The sequence below is a fragment of the Poecilia formosa genome, unplaced genomic scaffold (genome assembly GCF_000485575.1).
Source record: "Poecilia formosa unplaced genomic scaffold, Poecilia_formosa-5.1.2 Scaffold354, whole genome shotgun sequence".
In the NCBI taxonomy this organism is placed as follows: Eukaryota; Metazoa; Chordata; class Actinopteri; order Cyprinodontiformes; family Poeciliidae; genus Poecilia; species Poecilia formosa.
Window position 1 is genome coordinate 468,776 of NW_006800293.1, and position 19,409 is coordinate 488,184.

At 40.3% G+C, this 19,409-nt stretch overlaps 1 protein-coding gene across 1 annotated transcript in view; it reads left to right on the forward strand.

The window, feature by feature from the left end:
* The first annotated feature begins 2,673 nt into the window (after window positions 1-2,673).
* lingo3b (leucine rich repeat and Ig domain containing 3b) overlaps window positions 2,674-19,409 on the forward strand; it is a 40,904-nt gene continuing 24,168 nt past the window's right edge. The window contains exon 1 of the mRNA XM_007574517.2: window positions 2,674-3,191. The gene's annotated coding sequence lies outside the window, so the exon portion shown is untranslated. The remainder of the gene's footprint in view (window positions 3,192-19,409) is intronic.

Consider the following 19,409-nt stretch of genomic DNA (forward strand, 5'->3'; position numbering starts at 1 on the left):
TATATAAAGCCGCAACTTTTGGTCAATTTCCAATTTTTAAATTGAGCTCAGCAGGAAACTTAAAGGAAATGATTAACAAGTAACAACCAGATTCTGCAGATTGGATTAATTACCAAACGCTGCTTAGATTGATTTGGACGTCTTTTTGTGAGCAGCAAAGCTCCAAATATAAACTGCCACAGCAAAAGCTGGCTGCAAAAAATACACTTTCCTTCTGCTGGGAAAAAGAAGTTGATATTTCTTTATCTCTTCATATAATAAATAATGTTTAAGTGAAGCCCTCTGTCATACTATACATATTTAGACAATATTTTGAACTTCATACAACCTTCAAATGCATCCAATGAAATTGAGTATTAAAATTAAGCTCAGGTTAAATTATTACACCTAAACAGTAGGGTTATAATTGTACAAAGAAGTTTCTGCATGTTTCAATTATGCTTTAATTAAAAAAACTAATAAAAATGGGTGTGAATTGCTATAATGATTTTTAAAAAACATAAAAATAATAATTCAGTAATTGATCAATTCCAATTACTGAATTATATCAGTTCAGTAAATGATATCATATCAATAACTGAAATGTATCTGATTTTATTATGTTCAAAAACTTAAAGAAATTGAAAGTATGGAACTGACTGGATTGATTGGATTTTTTTCCAGTCAATAACGTATTATAAGCACGCATAGGCGATGCCTGGATGTTTTTTATTTATTTTTATTATTAAATAAGAGTGTATCCATAATTAAGAATAAAAAAAAACACTTTGGAGTTTATCTGATGTAAACTTGACAACATACTGTACCTGTTTGTATACCAAAGTACAGTCTGAGGCCACCTGGATGAAAGCTCGTAGAAAATGTAAAGATCAAAAGACAATTGTAAATCTACAGCAGAATGCTCCAAAGGAAAATGAATCAAGAGTCGCAGTCCAAACGCTGAACTGACTGAAACGCTGCGCTGGGGACTGAAAAGAGCTGCACAGAACCCAACACCCACAAACTTCACTGACCTCCAATAATGTAACAAAGGCCCGGTCAACATTTTCCCACAATGCTGTGAGAGAACGGAAAGGTCATGTTGAAAGCAAGTACTGAATCACGAGGTGTACAGCACAGTTAAATCATTTTTGATCAAGCCTAAAACCATATAAACCATCCTAAAGACAGTTTTTCCCACATTAAGATACGTCGCCTTCTCTGCAGGAGCATGATTGCTTCTTGGAATGATGTGACAATAAATCCGAGGCCAGAATATTATTTTCACAAATTACTGTTTTTGCTTAACAGAATATTGCATAGTGCAATTGTTGTTTTTTGTTGTTGTTGTTTTGTTTTAGTTCCTCTCACTGGCGGAAAAACAGTCTGGGATTTATAGTCTGCATAAATCATGATTTTCCTTGCATAATGAAGCCCTTTGGCAAAGCGCTGTGCCAACTACAATCAATTTATTGACTGAAACACTTTATTTTCTGATAGACAGAGAAAGTACTTCAGCCTGTTTGCAATTCTTTCAATCTATTGCAGATGAGAAAGCTGGAATATTCTCTTGTCAAAGAGAAACCTTTAACTTAATGTCCTATTGACTTTCATTTGGAGCATTTCCTCTCTTTCTCTTTAATAAATATAAAAATGCAAAACAGCCTTTTTCTAGTGTTTTGATCCCTCTGTTAAAATATATATATATATAAATTAAACAATTTCTACACAGATGAGGCCAAAATTATTCATACTCTATGTCAGATTTAAGTTTAAAGATATAATTACATTCTTTTTCCATTTTCTTTCTTCTGACTGGAAGCATAGACTTGACCTGAATTTGATAAAAAAAAAAAAAAAATCTGTAGGGGGAGCCAGAGATTAGGGTGATGGTAAGAAGGCCTTCCAACCTCACAGTCATGAAGCTCCTTGCCAAAGATAAATCTTAAAACTACAAATATGCTGTTTAAAAATCGTAAGAGCGGCTTTTGAAATCTTTTACTTTTACCGATATTTTCAAGGAAACATTTCTCTTTTTCCTTAAAATATCTGTGTGGTTTTCAATCAGAAGCAAATATCTAGGTTTAATAAAAAATAAATCAAAAAAAAAAAACATTATATCCTTATCTGCAAGGAGTATGAATAATTTTGGGCTTGGCTGTTCCCAGAAGACTTGCCACAGGAAAAGGTGATTTTGCAAATCAGTGATCCAGGAAGAGTGGAATACAACACTTATTTAAGGGTATGTAAACAAGTTTTAAGCTCAAAGGTCATTATCCCTCCATTTCACAATTATCTTCTGCTTTGTGTTAGTTTATCGCATAAAATCTTAATAAAATGCATTAAAATGCATGGCTAAAATTAGCAAAAGTTTCAGGGACATAAAATCATTTCTATGGCACTGTCTAAATGTTTTAATGTAAATCATTTATATGTATGTTTTTATTATTTTTCATAGTCAAGAAGTTTTCTTTGTTTATTTTATTTATTTATTTATTTTACATGTTTTAAATTTTCTGTCTCCTTGCTCCTGTTTTCTTGATTTCTTTTCCCGTAAGAGAGACTCGCTCCAACACGCGGTCAACAGCATCCAGAGCGGGAGCAGATAGACAGTGACTGAGGGAACAAGAGAGGGGGTGGTGCAAGGTAAAGAGTGAGTGAGCAGAGAGAGAGAGAGAGAGAGATGAAAAGAATGCTAAGCGAGAGAGAGGCGCTCATACAGAAGGAGGCAGAGGCAACAGCTACAGCAACAGCTCTCTCCTTCCCCATCCTTCCTCTCCTTTCCCTTGATTCCACATCCACGTCGTTGGGAGACGGATGGATCCCTGACCTGCTGAACAGCAACTGGCCGAGGGAGAGGAGGGTCTCACGTTTGCCTGCTTAACGCAACGGGCTTTCATTTGTTTTTTTTGTTTTTTTTTTACCGGGGTCACGATAAGCAACAAGGAGTGAGAAGGAGGTGTGAAGTGTGCACACATAAGCCTGTCGGCAGGAGGGAGGGCAGGAAGCAGAGCTGGGAAGAAGAGGAGAGTCAGAGGCATGTTTGGAGCGCCGAGGAGTGAGACCGACTGAGGGGAGAGATCAGAAGATCACACCGGCGAGCCTCCCGAGCGGCCACGGCCACTTGTGGGCCAAGAGGAGAGGAAATCAGATCTGCATACACACACAGCTGGACGGATGAGGAGGCATCAGGGACCACGCTTCCGTCCTGGGTACGTTTACTCACACACGCATGCAGGCACACACTCGCACACAGTTGGGCATGAATATTTAACCCTCGTCTATTGGAGTATTTTCACCAATAGAGCTCAGGCACACTTGAAACAAAACTGCGTGTTTGCTGATCTTCTACGCTGACGACTACCAGCACTGACAAGACTTCCTTACTCGTCCTCGCAGCAAAGCAAAGGAAAGAAGATGATGAGGCTGAGGGGTTGCGTGCGTGCGTGTGTGTGTGTGTGTGTGTGTGTGTCCATTCATGGTCATGCTTTCCTTTTTTTTTTTCTAAATGCTTATTTTTGCAACCAGGGTGAATTTTTTCAACCGATTTTGAGTGATGCATGTAAATAAGCCTCCACTGGTGGAATGTTGTTGGGTTTCATGTCTCTGGGCTGAGATCTTTTTCTGGCTCATTACATTAACTTTGTGCCTGAGTTGTGGTGTTGGGCACACAGTGTGCAGCTTTGGGCCGTGGCAAATAGAAAACTGACGAAAACCGGGGCTTACATTCTGCCCTGCGGGACGCCACAAGGGGGAACATGACACGAACAACCCTGTCTAACGTGACCTATAGTGTTTAGTGACCGCCTACCTACTGGCCTGTAACGCCAAGAAGGCTGCATGGGGTCTTTCGGCATTGCACTGAGTCCCATTTCCTCTCCTTCGCCAATCCTTTTTCACAGTCTTCTTTCTTTCACCATTTCCAATTACAGACTGTCACCTCCCCTCTGATCCTATCTCCTGTTGCATTATCTTTGTAAGCAATTACCTACACCCGAATCTTTCCCCTTTGGACACCAGGCCCGTCTAGTTTCCTCTCTGCCTCTTCAACAATGAAAGCAAAGGATGAGAAAGGAGCTGGTTGTCATATTTTAGAGGTCCATCAGTTTTAGCAAAAAGTATCAGGAAAAGGAATACCGATTGTTTTCGTTCCCCGCAAATCACCCAAAACCCCCAGGAAATTTAAAGGTTCAGAATAAACGAACCTGTAATGATGGGGGTTTTTTTTGCAGCTCATCATTAACTTGTTTGGGTTTCTGACTTTATCTTTGTTCACAGCGTTCTCTTCCTGTCTGCAAAGCAAGCTTCCCTTCGCTGACTAAACCACTCATCAGAGCTGAAACCTCCCTATTCTTTCAACTCTCCATACATATTTTGCTGCAGAGGTTTTTATAAATGTCATTTGTCTTACAACTTGTTACATTCTTTATAGAGACCAATATGTAATTATACTTTCACCAGTCATTTTGTAAGGTACATTTTGCTAGTTGGTGATGGTACCTCCTTACCTTTTGAACCATCTTAATTCTCACTGGTGTAGCTTCAACAAGGTGTCGGAAACATTTCCCAGAGATTCTGGTTCCTTCTTACATGATAGCATCGCACACTTTCCCACGGCGCTCCGGACTTGTCAGCTGACATGAACCTCCTGTTCCACCACTTCCTGAAGGAGCTCTGTTTGACTGAGGACACCACCACAAAAAACCCGGTCGTATTTAAGCTTTTTGTGACCTGAAGCATTATCTTGCTGGGTGAAGGCGACAGATGATGGATACGGGTACAGGTGTGAACAATATTGAAGCGAGCCTCGTACGAGCACCAACACGTGCTGACTTTACGTGTTAACAGAAATCAGTCTGATTGCCTCACACCTTGTCGAATTTTGTGTTAATATGTGGTACCCAACACCCTGGACATCACAGAAGGAAAAAAACTTTGATGAAATGTTTGTGTGGATTTCGATTTAAGATTGGTTCTCATGCATAGTTATGGCTCAACAGTGGAAGCACAAATAACACTGCTGCTTGGATACTTGTGGTAAAGTTGATCTATTATTAAAGTTTCATATGGAGTGAAATTAGATGTTTGAGAGAAATGGCGACGCGGTGTGGCTTCAGTTCCCCACCTTGCCATCTGCTCCGCAAGTTTCCCCTGTCTCCACATACAGGTGGGAAACCGCACACTCCGATCACAACTTTTGCATGGAAAGCGAAGTGATGTAAGCCCCAAACTGGCTTACATCACTCACAGTTTCAGGCTTAGCGTTTTGTGTTTAAAAATAAAAACGATTGCGTTTCATTTTCAGTCAGTAATGAATACTCAGAAAGTGTTATTCCAAAAGTCTGGATATTTGCCTGTTGTCTCTTCATGGGTTTTCTAAAGAGGAAATGTTTTCTACCTGCAGCTCTCCTTCGGCTGAAGACTCCTGATTGTACAGACAAACAGCTTCTTAACAACAGCTGCAAGAACATCTTGTGTGATGATGTTTTTGGGTATTTGCAGACTTACGTTAGCATCTTGCGGTCTGCTTTCAGGGTGAGCTTGTCCAAAATGACCTGACATGCAGTGTGATTTGAGTTTTCTCCCCTTGTGGACTGTTCTCCGTACGGTCGACTGATTTCAGATTCTTTTGAGACATTTTCAAATTCCTTCTCGTATCGTCTCAGATCCGCAGACGGACCGTGGAGTTTACGTTCAGTTTGAGTCAGGAGCCCACAAGCTCAGTGTTGGAGATTTAAACAAAGCAAAGCTGTCAAAATACAGTAATTATGTTCTCATCATTAACCCTGATGAAACTCTAACCACTTTAAACAGAAGTTATAAAACACAACATTTTTTTTTATCTGTTTATTTTCTATTTTGTTTGATTTTATTTGCTGCAATTTATAGGTAATTTATTGTCATCAGTTTGGAATATTTTTTTTCATCATTTTTAGTATTAATATTGAATTAAGTTTGATATTAAACATCTATGTGTGAAAAAATCATCAAATCAAATTGTATTCGTGTAGCAAATTTCAGCAACAAGGCATTTCAAAGTGCTTTACGTCATAAAAACACAAAAATAAAGTTATAGAACATAGAAGTCAACAACATTATGCATCAGATTGTTAATTAATGTTTCATTGATTATGTTTCAAAGGCAACTTTAATCAGGTGAAGTCTTATCTAGATTTAAAGGCACTCAGTGTTTCGGCTGCTTGGCAGTTTTCTGGAAGTTTGTTCCAGATTTATGGTGCATAGAAGCTGAATGCTGCTTCTATGTAGGTTTTTCTGATAATGTGCAGTTTTGAGTTGTCAATTTTTTTCTAATCCAGTCCCCATATTAGGTCTTTATTGGGTTTACAAACTTCCAGGGTCTCTTTGCATTACAACTGCTCTACTAGATGTTTAACCTAATTAAAATTTAAAACAAATGTATAAGAGCTTTTACTCATCGGGCCTTTGGGCTGGCTCACAGGATGCAGATTCTTAAAATAAAAGTTTTTAAATAATTAATCCGATTGGATGTTTTCAGATATTGTTTTTACCAACCTTTTATCTAAAACGCTGCCACACAAATGATTTAGTGAAAGCTTCTTCAACGCTTCTATAACAAAGTTTGTTAGCGACACAAGAGCTGCAAAATTAGCCAACACTAATCACTTCCTTTCCAATTTCAAAATAAGAGTCTCAACCAAATCGACATAAACAAAGGGGCGTCGAGCTTCAAACACTCGGCGTCATACCTGGGGCTCATTATAATATGTTGGACTTTCTTCACTCAATGAAATCATTTACTCAGTATGCTACACATTTATTAAAACTCCTGTGAGTTTTGTTGTTTCAATAGTAATATGGCAAATTGGGATTCAGGTGGTACGCCACCTCTCCGCAGGGTTTAAAAGCCAACATGGGAAGATGATAAAGTGAACGCAGCAGGTCAGGGACCCAGGAAGGAAAAAGTAATAATAGTTTGTTTCGTTTTTTTTTTACTGTAGGGAGGTGTGAGAAAAGAAAGAAACTATCTGTGCAGAGCTTTACTGAGAAGTTTTGAAGGAAAGGTAAATAGGTGGTTGTCAAAGGTGCTTTTGATCTCAGCAAGCGCTTCACGTGTGTAAGTAAGGATGATGACCAACCTTGAGCAATGCATCGTGGGTCTTCAGATGTCCTGCATAGAGGATTGCTCCCATTAGCTCACTGGAGTGTGATTGAGGTGATTTCACAGACAAGGACAAAGTCTGCCAACCCCAGAGATCTGCGGATAAACACACACACACACACTGTATAAATCCACACACGCAAAAAAAAAAGAAAAATGTGATGAAGCACAAGGCATTATTAAAGAGAGGATTGAGGTGCAGAGTTGTGTGTTGCTGATTTTAATGGTCCTGTTTTCAGTGTTACTCACCTGGGGTGGGAGTGTGCTTGTGACTCTGTTATTTTGTGAGTCCATAGAGGTTATAATGCTTTGGTGTAAAATATATGGTGTGAAATAAAGGGCATGATCTCAGTCTGTAATAAAGAAGCAGGCCTTTTCCCTGGGTCAACTAACACGGAGTTGGGAGCTGCACCTCCTTCCCTCTGTTACAGCCTCCTGGCCTCGACGCCTCCTCTCCCTTCTCTTCCTCCTTCTGCCTCTCTGTTTTTCATTGCCTCCTTTATGAAAAAATAGTTCTCTCACAAACAGCCTTTCCCTCATGCAACCCTTTCCGCTTTCTATTTCGCTTACTTTAATTTACTTTCCGGCTGCAGTCTTTTTTTTTCTCGGAAGTGACCTCAGGGCTTCAAATTCTGTTGTTCCGCTCCGCTCTCGGTTTCCATCCGTCTGTCCGCCTGCTGCACTTCACCGCTGTCTCTTTCAATCTCAGCCGGGGAAAGTTTTAAGGTCACCTGCTGTCTCGCACTTTTTAATGAATTTTTATTGAGCTACACGAGCATTGAGCTCCGCGCCGTCATTCGGTCTGACAAATATCCGCTAAGTGATTTTTTAAATGTATTTTGAAAGGGAATGCTCAAATTGAATTTAGCGATCATTAAATCTTTCCTTTTCTAATTACGGAAGGCTTTTCTCCTGCGAGGTGTTCCACAACGCTTCCGTAACATCCGGCTATCTCGTTCGGGAGACAGCTTCATGCTTCACTCGCACCCCGTTCTCCCCATGAGATTAGTTTGAACACAGCAAGCAGAAAAATAAAGTGCCTGATTCCAGCAGCCATTTGCCACAAGGTTACATCACTGTTATGAATGTCACACTCCACCAGCAGTCAATGTTTTCACACCAAATATGAAAACACTCTGGGTTTTCTTTTTCTTTTTTGTGACCATATGAAACAAAATCTGTTATTACGAGAAAGACTAAAATGGACGGTTCTAAGCAAACCCCTTAAGAAAGCAATTAGCTTCACAACAAGACTTTAATTAGCATTAAATGTACAGTTCATTCTGACTCCATGTTCCGACTTCACGGCCAATTTGTTTCAAGGGTTCCTTCTGGTTTTTATGGTTTTGCTTGAGAAGAGATGATGAATAAATTAATTCATAAGCAAAACATAATTATGCATTTTATTCATGTTATAGATTATTATATTTCAAAAATGGGCAAATTTTCACACATCACCTTGCAGCATCTTTAAAAAAAATGAAATAAAATGTTGGAAGTATAAACTTATACGCTGATCCGTTACATGACTTCATTTAATAACTAGTTCACCAACTATTTATTTATATTACACACATAATTATAGCTTCAAAACAATATTAGGTTTTCTGACTTAATCATTGTTGCTTTGCTTACATTTATCTGTTAGATACTTCTGTAGTATTATCACTGAAAGAAACTAATTTATGTAAATATGTTTTGTTCAACAGCGTACATAAACGTAAGTTATCTTCTTAATCGTTTTTACTTTCAGTCATTTGTGCTTTCAGGCATTTGGGTCAGCCCTAAAAGAATAAAACAAAGAAACTCAGAACATCAACCCAAGACACAGAAATAAATATATGCAGTGAAGCAAAAGGCTAATTATACATATATTTTTTTTAGATTTTATTTTAATTTGACTTGCAATATAGAATCTATATAGGTATATATATATATATATAATATTGAAAACATTCATCAGAGTGAGCAATGGAAAGTTTTTTTCTTTATTTTCAGTGTTTTGAATTTTACACAAACAGGGTGTCGTTGTCCCTGCATGAACGAGGTCACTGCGTTTCTCACCTGATTAAATGTTTATTAGGCCTCGTGGAGTTTGGACGTCTGCTCACCTGTGCTTCCTGGATGTTTGTAAGTTCAGTTGGGGAGATTTACTCAGTGTGCATCTGTGCACCATTTGTACTGAAGTTAATTTGATGTTAATGCAGGTTAAATAGTATCACTTTACCTTTTAATTATGCAGCTCAGTTAATGAGCAGCTGCACGATGTAGGAGGTCCCCTGTGTTCTCACCTATCTCCGTTCTCTCATGTGTTTGGCAACGTGAGTGTGGCTGAGAGACGAACAGGGGCAGCCACAGAGCGATTAAGACAAAATGACTATTTTTGTTTAGATTTGTATTTACTACTATTTGGAGTGATTTTCTTTAGTTTGACTGGTGTTTTTTTTATTAGCTTCAATGTTAAATGTTAAGTTCTGACACAGGGCACAAATGCCTCTCGGTTTGTGTGTGTGTGTGTGTGTGTGCGTTTGTGCTTCGGTATGGAGCTTGTACTTTGCTCACATGAGGCTGAAGAGTCTCACTCGTGTACGTCGCTTTCCTCATTTCTGTTTTCTTATTTCTCCTCTAATGCCATTTGTTGTTTCATCAGTGATTTTCTGAGGCTCGGCGGCGCTCCGATCCATAAGAACTCTCTCAAAGAACGTTGTGCTGCTATCGATTCCTTCCCTGATCCCCTCAGTTTGTCTAGGCACAACACAAACCACATTTTCCTGTTTGGAAAAGGGACTCGGGTGATAGCCGTGATGGAGTGCTGTGCTACTTTCTTACGAAATTGGATTCTTATGACTCAGGTATCAAGCGTTGAGCACGGCACAGAGCTCACTACACTAGGCGGCAGACTGAGGGGCTTTTTTTTTTTTTTAAAGTTTACCCCGTCTCTATCCATAGATGTAAAAATTCAAACATAAGGAGGTTTTTAATAGTCATACAAAACATATTCTGTATGCACTAAATAGTCTAGAATACTAAATTACTTCGAGACAATTCTTCTACATGCAGAACTTTGAATAATTACTCATACCCAATGAAGATTTAGCCACAAACTCGGAGAAGACAAGGCCTTGACGCCTTGCTGGACACAAAGTCCTCCTCACCATGAGACATGTGGGATGAAAGTGTTGTTAGTTTTTCAAAATCAGTCGTCTAGTTTTTCAAAATCAGTCGTCATGTGAAAGCTTGTGATTTCTATGATGGAGAGACAAGACAGAGGTCAAAAAAGACATTTAAGATGCACAGATTATAAGATAGCAGGACAGCACAAATTGCATGTCTCAAAGTCCACTTACAGACTCCTACACAGTCCTGACATAGACGAAGTGTGAAAATTAAAGAAGTGCAAAAATAAGCAAGTCCCAAGTGTGGAAATATTTCCAGTGTAGTGAAACATTTGTTGACTATATAGATTCAGACTCTTAAGTTTTCAAGTCTTAATATATGAGGCAGGAATTGTTGCTAAAGTGGGCTGCTTTACATTTTCTCATGCAGCATCTGAGCAAAGATTTTTTTTTTTTTGTGAGGGAAAACACATAGTCCTGCATGAAACTAGTGACTTCTTACATACATACAGAATGATCTGCTGCGAAAGTGAAACTGACGATCTTGTCAGCTGTTCTCCCCTGACGGGGTTTTGCGATGCAACACGATGAACATGATGAAGTTCAGGCAGCTATAAGAAACACGGCGAGGATGGCTGCTGAAAGATTGAAATTTCCTCTGCCTCGACAGAAATTCGAGACTCTGTTTGAGTTTTTATAGTTATGAACCGATATTGATCTAACAGGAGAGATTTTTTTTTTTATCTAGGTGGTCAGAAGACGTTTAAGTTCCCAACCGGGTCCAACTTTTAAGATCGATGGGAGTTCAATTAGTTTACATCAACACCAAAATCACAGTACTGTACATTATAATCTGACTGTGCTGTCAGAATACGTTAAACCAGATTTGGTTATGGTCGTCAATAAACATTTTTATGCATACAACTAAAATGTTCATTTAGAAACAAGCAACCAAAGAAAAGAATACAGGATGCCACTCTAGACTTGTGACAATGAAATAGTTTACCTCTGAAATCATTTTCATTTTTCAGTTCTCTGCTGCAGCAGCTTGTAGCCTATCATTGGAAAACTATGCTGTGCATCCTGCACATTTCCTTTGTGATAAAATAAGGACGTAAAGAGAGTAAATGGACAGAGAGAAAAAGGAAAGTCTAAAGCTGTCATGATCCGTGTTTCTGTGTTTATTTTTGAGTTATTTCTGTGTTTGTTATCCTGTTCCTTGTGAGTCTCTGTCTCTGCTCTTCCGTTGATTGTTCCCAGGTGTGTCTCGTTCCCTTGATTACCCCGTGTGTATTTATGTCCACCTGTTGTCTCTGTCTCTTGTTGGGTCCTTGTCTAATGTCAAACGTAAATCTATGTCCTTGATTGTTAGTCTGCCGGCACAGTAGAACTGCAAAGTCCTGTGCCGGTATGAGCTCGTCATGTCAGTCTTTGTTTTGTACAGTTGCTACCGGTGTTAAGCGCTAGCTTTATTCTCTGCCGTGCTGCCTGTATTGGACTGTTCCGAGCATCATTATTATTAAACATATCATCATCTTCACCATACCTGAGTATCAGCGTCAATCCTCACCACCACCAAACCACCCTTAATGACAAAAGCATTGCTTAGAGAGAGGTTAACAGTGTTCTGCTCAGTCTGGAGAAATATCTTTTACTTTCTTTGAGTTAAAAACTATTGAGATTTATGCAAATGCATTCACTGATCACTGTGATTGACATGACCGAAGATGAAACTTTTGGTCCAATCGTGTGTTTGTGGGAACATTTTCTAGAACATCCAGCACAGAACCAGCTGCTGAATGTATTTTAGTTCCTATTTTATAAAGTTGTAGATTTTAAACCTTGGATTTAAATCCAGTTGGGGCTTTTCCTTTAAAACGCAGGAGAAAAGTGAAGTAGTAAACCAACCTTGACCTAAAAAATGAGAATTTTCATGGCAAGTATTAAGTCATTTGTAAGTAAAGATAAGTATCTTTTCTGGGTCAGTTTTAAAAGAAATTTGTGTGTTTTACTTTGTATTGAAATATATTTAACACCTATTGATGTTAAAGCAGGATAAAGAGGATTCTGAAAATCTAGTAAGATAAAAAAAAAAAAAATTTTTTGAGATGAGATTCAGTCATAGCGTATAAAATTGGAAGAGACCTTTAGAGGCTTTAAAGGCACCGTGCGTCTCGTGGTCAAAGTAAGGGCAGATATTAAATATTTATCATTGTTGAAAGAACATCGTCACCCAGCAGGAATCAGTGTAACATTAAAAGAGCTCACCGGCTTCAAGTAAAATGCATTTAGACGTCTGACAGCTCCTAGAAGATTTCGAGACGGGACAGTTTCAATCCCTCCGTTCGTGTCACTCTTGTCTCCGCTTTGTTTGGTTTTCATTCTGTCTGCCTGCTGTCACACTGACTGGCCGGGCCCTCACACACGACTCACACCTGTCCTGCGTTCGTCACAGGGTGCTCATGCCTGCCGTCGAGCCTTCATTGCTTCCTGTCGGCCCGTTAAAGGTTCATGCCTTCTGCCGTTGTCCTGCTTCCCGTTGTGTGATTCTCGGGCCGTTTCCGTTTGCCGTCTACCTGCCTGTGAGCAAAATTTGCACTTTAATAAACCACTGAATCCGGTCCCGCCTGCTCGCTCATGTCTGCCCTTAGGTTTTCCATACTCCTCGCGTCATACGATGTCTCCGGCCGTTCATGGGGAGACACGTTAGCTCGTGTCAGAGTTCACATATGGGACAAGAGCTTGTTGGATTTACAAACTTGGTTAAATGTATTATTCGGTTCCTCGCTGTTGCTAAAAACACAACTATTTTTGTAAACATAAGATAGGTTTTATTGATTTGATTTCTTCCATGTTAACATCAGCAGTAGCTGCAGCTTCATCATGTTTTTGTTTCCTCAGGCAAAGCAGATTGTTAAAATACAAAGATTTCTCTAATTTGTGTCCAAATTTCTTCATTCTCATTAATAAAAACTGCTCTAAGGGCTGTTTGTTCTGGGTGAATATAGACAGACAGACAGACTCTTTGTACCGTCCTTTAGCAGTGACCCCCTGTTTTTTATACAAACACACACACACACAGATATACATGCATGCACACAGACACACACATGCATGCATTTTGCTCTGAGGAAGCACAGATTCAGACATTACTTCTGCCTCACTGCCACACAAACAGGCCTGCAGAAGCTGGAGGCCTTTTCACCATTGGACGTTCACACACACACACACACACGCAAACACGCACACTTTTGTGCAGTACCCATCCCTGCAGGAATGGAGACATGTGGGAATCAGTTGGGAATGCCAGCACATATGTGTTGCTTTGTCCTTAATACGTGTCACAGATGACAGAGAGGCCAGCAGTTAAGGAAGCAACTAAATCTGTATGCAGTTTGTGTGTTTTCTTCTTCTGGATTTAAAGGTTAGCTGCCTCCTTAAATTGAAACGTGGCTCTGCTCGGCCTCTGCTCGCGATCAGACAATAAAACCCACCTTGAATCATGCGCTCCATTGCCGGTTGAACAGTTTGTGTTTTTCACCAGCTTTAAATTGGCCTAAGACTTGTTGCCTTGTGGCAAAGCAGCCAGGGTCTTTTGAATGGAAAATGTCTGACAAGAAGGATCGCTTGAATAAAAAGCAATCAGGTCCAGACAGAAGAGAGAGACCGTCACATTTCTTTACTTGTCTGCTCGTTTTGATGTATATGTCAACTTCTTTTCGAGTTGGTTGAAAATTATGAGTGAATTTTCATATTTCTGAAGCATTTTCATGTTTAATGAACACATTAAACATGCAGCATTTCCTTTAAAAAGTGCAGCAGAGCACCTTAAAGCGTCTGTCAGTCTCGTCTTTTGAATTCATCACTGCGACATCTGAAATCTGGTCCAGAGCTGACGTGCCTCATTGTGTTTGGGTAAATGAAAGTCTGGGAATTCAAACGTCCACTTCTGTTAAAAGGAATAACATACCACTTTAGTTTTATAACCCAGTGAATCCACTGCCCCAAGTCTTAAGTAATCTCTTCCTCAAAACATGCAAATGTGTTAATTTCCCAATTCATATCGTAAGGAACAAGGGTCCACTGAGGCTACCTGCTGCCTTCAAGCTTGGCTTAAAAATCTGTAGTTATCTTACAATACCATTCAGGACAGTCAAAATGTAGTCTCTAGTCGAAAGTCATATTAGATATATGGAATGAAATTATAGACACAGACTGATTTTATGGTAAAATGGCTTGCCATACACGGCCTACGGATCACAGTGGGATACCAGCTTTAAACACACACACACACACACACACACACACACACACAAAGCCCTTGCTGTCAAAATGGCCCACCGGGAAAATTCCCGGTATCCCGGTGACGTAACTTGTATATTTTTGAATGTGGATATTTCTGTTGGAAACGTCATCGATATTACTCCGTGAAGCCCTTTGTATTGCGATCTTTTGTGAAATTACTTGCAGAGTGAAAGATTTGAAACAGAAAGGTTGACCCCAGAGGCTAAAAAGTTAGCATAAAACTATCTATTAATTAAATGAAAACTATCTATTAATTAAATGAAAACAGCAGTATAACAACATAAAACAAGATAAAAACAATGATACTGTTTTCTGTGTATTTATTTTGAGGTTTTTCTGTGTTTATTAGCCTGTTCCCCTGTGAGTCTCTGTCCTCCCTGTTGATTGATTCCCAGCTGTGTCTCGTTTCTTTGATTACCCTCCCAGTGTATTTAGTCCCACCTTTTGTCTTTGTCGCTTGTCGGATCCTTGTCGTGTGTACTAGCCAGTTTCCCTGTGCCGTCATGTGTTCGTTGTGCTCCACGTTGTTCTGTTCCATGGATATTTATCATTAAATCATCGTCATCACCTTCATCCTGGGTCTGCCTACGTCTTCCCTCACCTCACCAAACCCTCAATCATGACGGATACACACTCAAATTGAACTTGAAATGAAAGCCAGTGTAAAAAACAAAACAAAAACAAAGTCAGGTTTTAGGCAGGATCATATTAAGTGGTAGGTTGCATCGCAGAGACTCCCACTGCATCTGTGATTTCATTTGGACTTCAGCTGCACTAAAAACATCTGGCTGGATGACCTGAGTGCTCCTTTGGGACTCCATAAGTTGAGCACCTTGGTTAAACGCCTGCTTAACGAACTTTTTTTGACTTTAGGGTAAAAGAACCTTTAAGAAAATGCAGCCAGTACGAAGGCTTTAGGAATATGAACATGCCTGCTAATATCTGTGAAAAGAAATGGATCTGGGTTGTTTCGTCTTGGATTAAACACTAAAACTGTAAGCTACGTAAAACATTTTCATAAATAGGTGAAGTTGACAAAATATCTTTTAATATCTGCGTTTAAACATCTCAGCAGAGACTGTATAAATGCAATCATTGAATTTCTTTGGTAGATTAAGACAAGCGGGGATGTTTAACATTTAATCCAATCAGATATTAGATTTTGCCTCCTCCGTTTGGTTCCTTTGTGTAAAAGCCTCAAACTCAGCTGATGACGGGCTAATGATCTGTGATGCTGATTTTCCGCAGAATTTCATCTTGCTTTTTTTTTTTTTCATCTTTGTTGTGTTTTCCTCCAAATGGCTCTGGCGGTGTCCTCCACACCTCCACTGTTTGTTTCTACTTTTGCACATCCAGTCATGAATTTATTATGTGAATAGAAAATAGAGCAATGACTTTTCATCCCTTTTTCTGCTTGCTATTGCTCGAGAATGAATAATTCAGGCATTGGGGTTGAAATTAGGATAAGGGGTTCCAATATATATATATTTATATATATTTTGTAGCTGAAGCATTCTCAGGTTGGTGTGGAGCGGCGAGCTGTCAGCACCTCTTCTTTGGTGCTTGTGATTCCTTATCTTTCTCTTCTTGCCGCCTGTCAGTCCTCCCATCGTTTCACTCACTATCACATGGAGATGGAGCGGATCTGTCGCTGTCTCCTTCGTCCTTGGGAAGGACGCTTTAAGGACGGGAACGTTTCTGCTCTCCCGTCTTATGAAGCTCGTGTGTCCACGAGTGTTGATCCTGAGGGCTGTTTGTTGCGACGATAATGATGATCACGCATGCTGTTTTACAGATTTCTGCTGCATTACTTTGATGGCGTAAAATGCAACAGACAGTTTATTCCCCCAGCTGTCGCCCTCGGAGAGCACGACTGATCTCATTACCAAGCACTTGCCACGGCGCAGTTTGAAATGCAAGAGATGTGCCGCGTTTAAGGTGGCGGTTCCTGAACGCCCAGAAACGAGCCCCGCTGTCTCCCACTTTCACGACACTTGATGCGAGGACTTCATATGGCGAGGGGATGGAACGACCCTCTCTGAGTCTCCACTTTGCTGACCTCTATCATTTGCCTGCAAGGACAGTGAAGATTCTCCGAGTCCAAAGACGATCTGCGCATTGACAAACGCGTTGGCTTCACGCGCTCGCAAGGTCAATCGTGCGCTTGGAAGCTTCCCAGCCTCCCAGGGTACCACCAAGACATCTCAGCCGTGACCTCGGTAAGAGCCGAGGAGGGAGCAGGATGAGCATTAGAGGCGGCTAATGTGAGAGATGAAGAGAGTCCTTGAATTTTAACTGGATGCTCCCAGGGGGAGGACTCCAGTCATTTCTTTGTGTCTCCTTTGCTTCCTCTAGGAGCCCAAGGGCCCCGACGGCGTCGCCATTCTGTCCAGGAGGAGTCTTTGTCTTTATTTTTTGGAGAGAAATCGTTTGATTAATTAGCAGCAAATGATTTATGTTATCTGTTTTCAGCAAAGGATAATGACTTTTCCTCCAGCAGGAACTGAGTTCTCCATGGGGTAAATGTCACTATCGGCTATCAGGAATGTGATCTGGGTTTCAACAACGTCGGCCTTCTGGTGCTGTGAGATGTTTTTTATTTTTTATGGAACTTTCTGTAACAAAGGTTTTAGTTTTCAGATTATGAATACGGCAGGAGCTTTTCTTCAAATGTTTCAGCAGAAGCACAGCTAATGAGTTGGGGAAGCTTTTACCAAGTTGATAAATCACATTGGCCTTTGAGTCGCTTGCATCAGTTTCATAAATCCAACATTTTTTTACAAAGTACCGGTGACTTGGATAACAGACACTTTTAAATAAGCCTGCATATTCTAATCCTTATTTAATGTTTTATTACTCAAATCTACCAAGGTTATGTTGCTTGGAGTTATGCTAGCTGGATCTGTTCAAATAGGGATCAGAACCAAAATAAGTTGAAAAAAGGTCTAATACTGTTTAAGTACATGGAATGGGTTGGTTTTGTTTGCATTTTTCCAGTGTGAGTTTAAACAGTGGGTACGAAATGAGTGAATTTACTTTTCACTTTGATAACCTTTTTTGAATCTTAGTGATTCTTCCTGTTCATTGAACCATTGTTAACTTGTAGAAGTGGGATACAGATTACGATCTTTTTAACATTTGGCACGTAAATATATTTTTTGACTTTACATGTCAAAAATAATCAGACCCTCCGATACCTTAAACCTTTCCCAAGCTCCAGGACCTGCTTTGCACCGTGCGCCTTCAGCGTCTTTTTATTTGCTCAGCCACTTTTCTGACCTTTCCAGACGCTTCGTCCACTGCGAATTCCCTTCTTCTCCCTGGCAATGATCTGTTTCTTTACACTACCTTGCTCTGCAGCATTTACAAAGCCCTCACAGACAGATGTGTGTATAGAGATGTGTGCTCTCAGGACTGGTGCAGATTTTCTTGTGGGATCTCCGGTGAGAAGAGGGGCCAGAAAGTGTGATGATCGCCTACTGTTTCTGCAAAGCACTGCCTTCACATGCACACACAGACAACTCTTCTGCACAAAACACACACATGTGCTTTGTTGGTGTGCAACCACAAGCCAAATAGCTTTGCCAGTGCGCAGGGATTGCTGTCTTTGTTTCTGTACAGCGGAGGATTCGGCTCTCTCCTCCACATTCGCCTGCTTTCTTTCATCCCACATCTCCAACCTTGTCACTCTCCATTTTCTGTCTTCCCTCCCCTCAATGTCAACCAACTATGTCTTCCTTTTTTTTTTTTAACCTTCACCTCTATTTCACCGTCCTTCTCGCCCTCTTCGTTCTGTTCTTTCATCCCCACATCTGAAACGGTGGTGACAGCTCCCATTGGTTGCAGCAGCCGAATCAGAGAAACAGGCAGCCAATAAGCTTTTGGGCTAACAGGGTCACTGTTATCCATGAAGCCGTGCAATTACTCCGCTGTCTGCTTCCCTGCTATGTATGCATATGCAATGCTTTCCACATCCATGCACACTTGCGCAGTGCATGAACATATCTTTTTTTGGGTGCGTGGTTAATTTACCACACCTTGACTGAAAAAAGGGGGAAGGTCATTTTCCTTTATGTTGGAAGATCTCAAGTCAATGATGTTTTGACTTTTTTTCTTTTTTGTTGCACATTTTAAAAACAAGACAAAGCGTCAACAATCGAATAAAACTGAAGTCTTCTCCAATTGGTTTATGCATGCAGGTCAAAGCCACAAACGTTTCCATCATAGATTCTCTCCTCATATGAATCCAGCATTTTGCTGCTGTTCAAAGGCTGCAGAAGGAAAACTGTCACACTGCTCCCCTCCCCCCATCTTTCTCCTTCTAACTTGCTTACTTGCCTGCCGCGTAGACGAGCTTCTACTTTGACCAGGTACCAGTCAGGCGGTTTGGGTCACTTCCTCAAGGAGAATTTGTAGCCATTTTTCTTAAATGTTGAGATGCTTAAATATACTAAATTACTGTTCGTGTTGTGGCGTGATGTGCTTCATGTTTGGCCTCTCTTGTGGCATTCGGCGCAGCATCAGCCCTAATTTGCATCATTAGATTCTTGCTGTTGACCTCCCTTCATCCTCGGTGACACAAAGAGGCAGCGTCCCTCCCTCCAATCTTTCCACCTTCTCTTTCATTCATCGCATTCACCTCTTTCCTGTTCTCAGTGGCTGTCATCTCCTTCCTCTGACGCCCAACTCCGCCGACTTGTCTTCTCATCGTGCGCCGGTTTTTACTTATCTCCGTCGTTTCAGTCTCCTCCAATCTGTTCGCAGCTCTTTGTGCAATTATCACATTTGCAGAGGCATTTCAAGGTTTTAGCTGCCTTAATTCTTAATTCTGTCTGCCTATTTAAAAGCTAGAGAACTGAATTAATTTC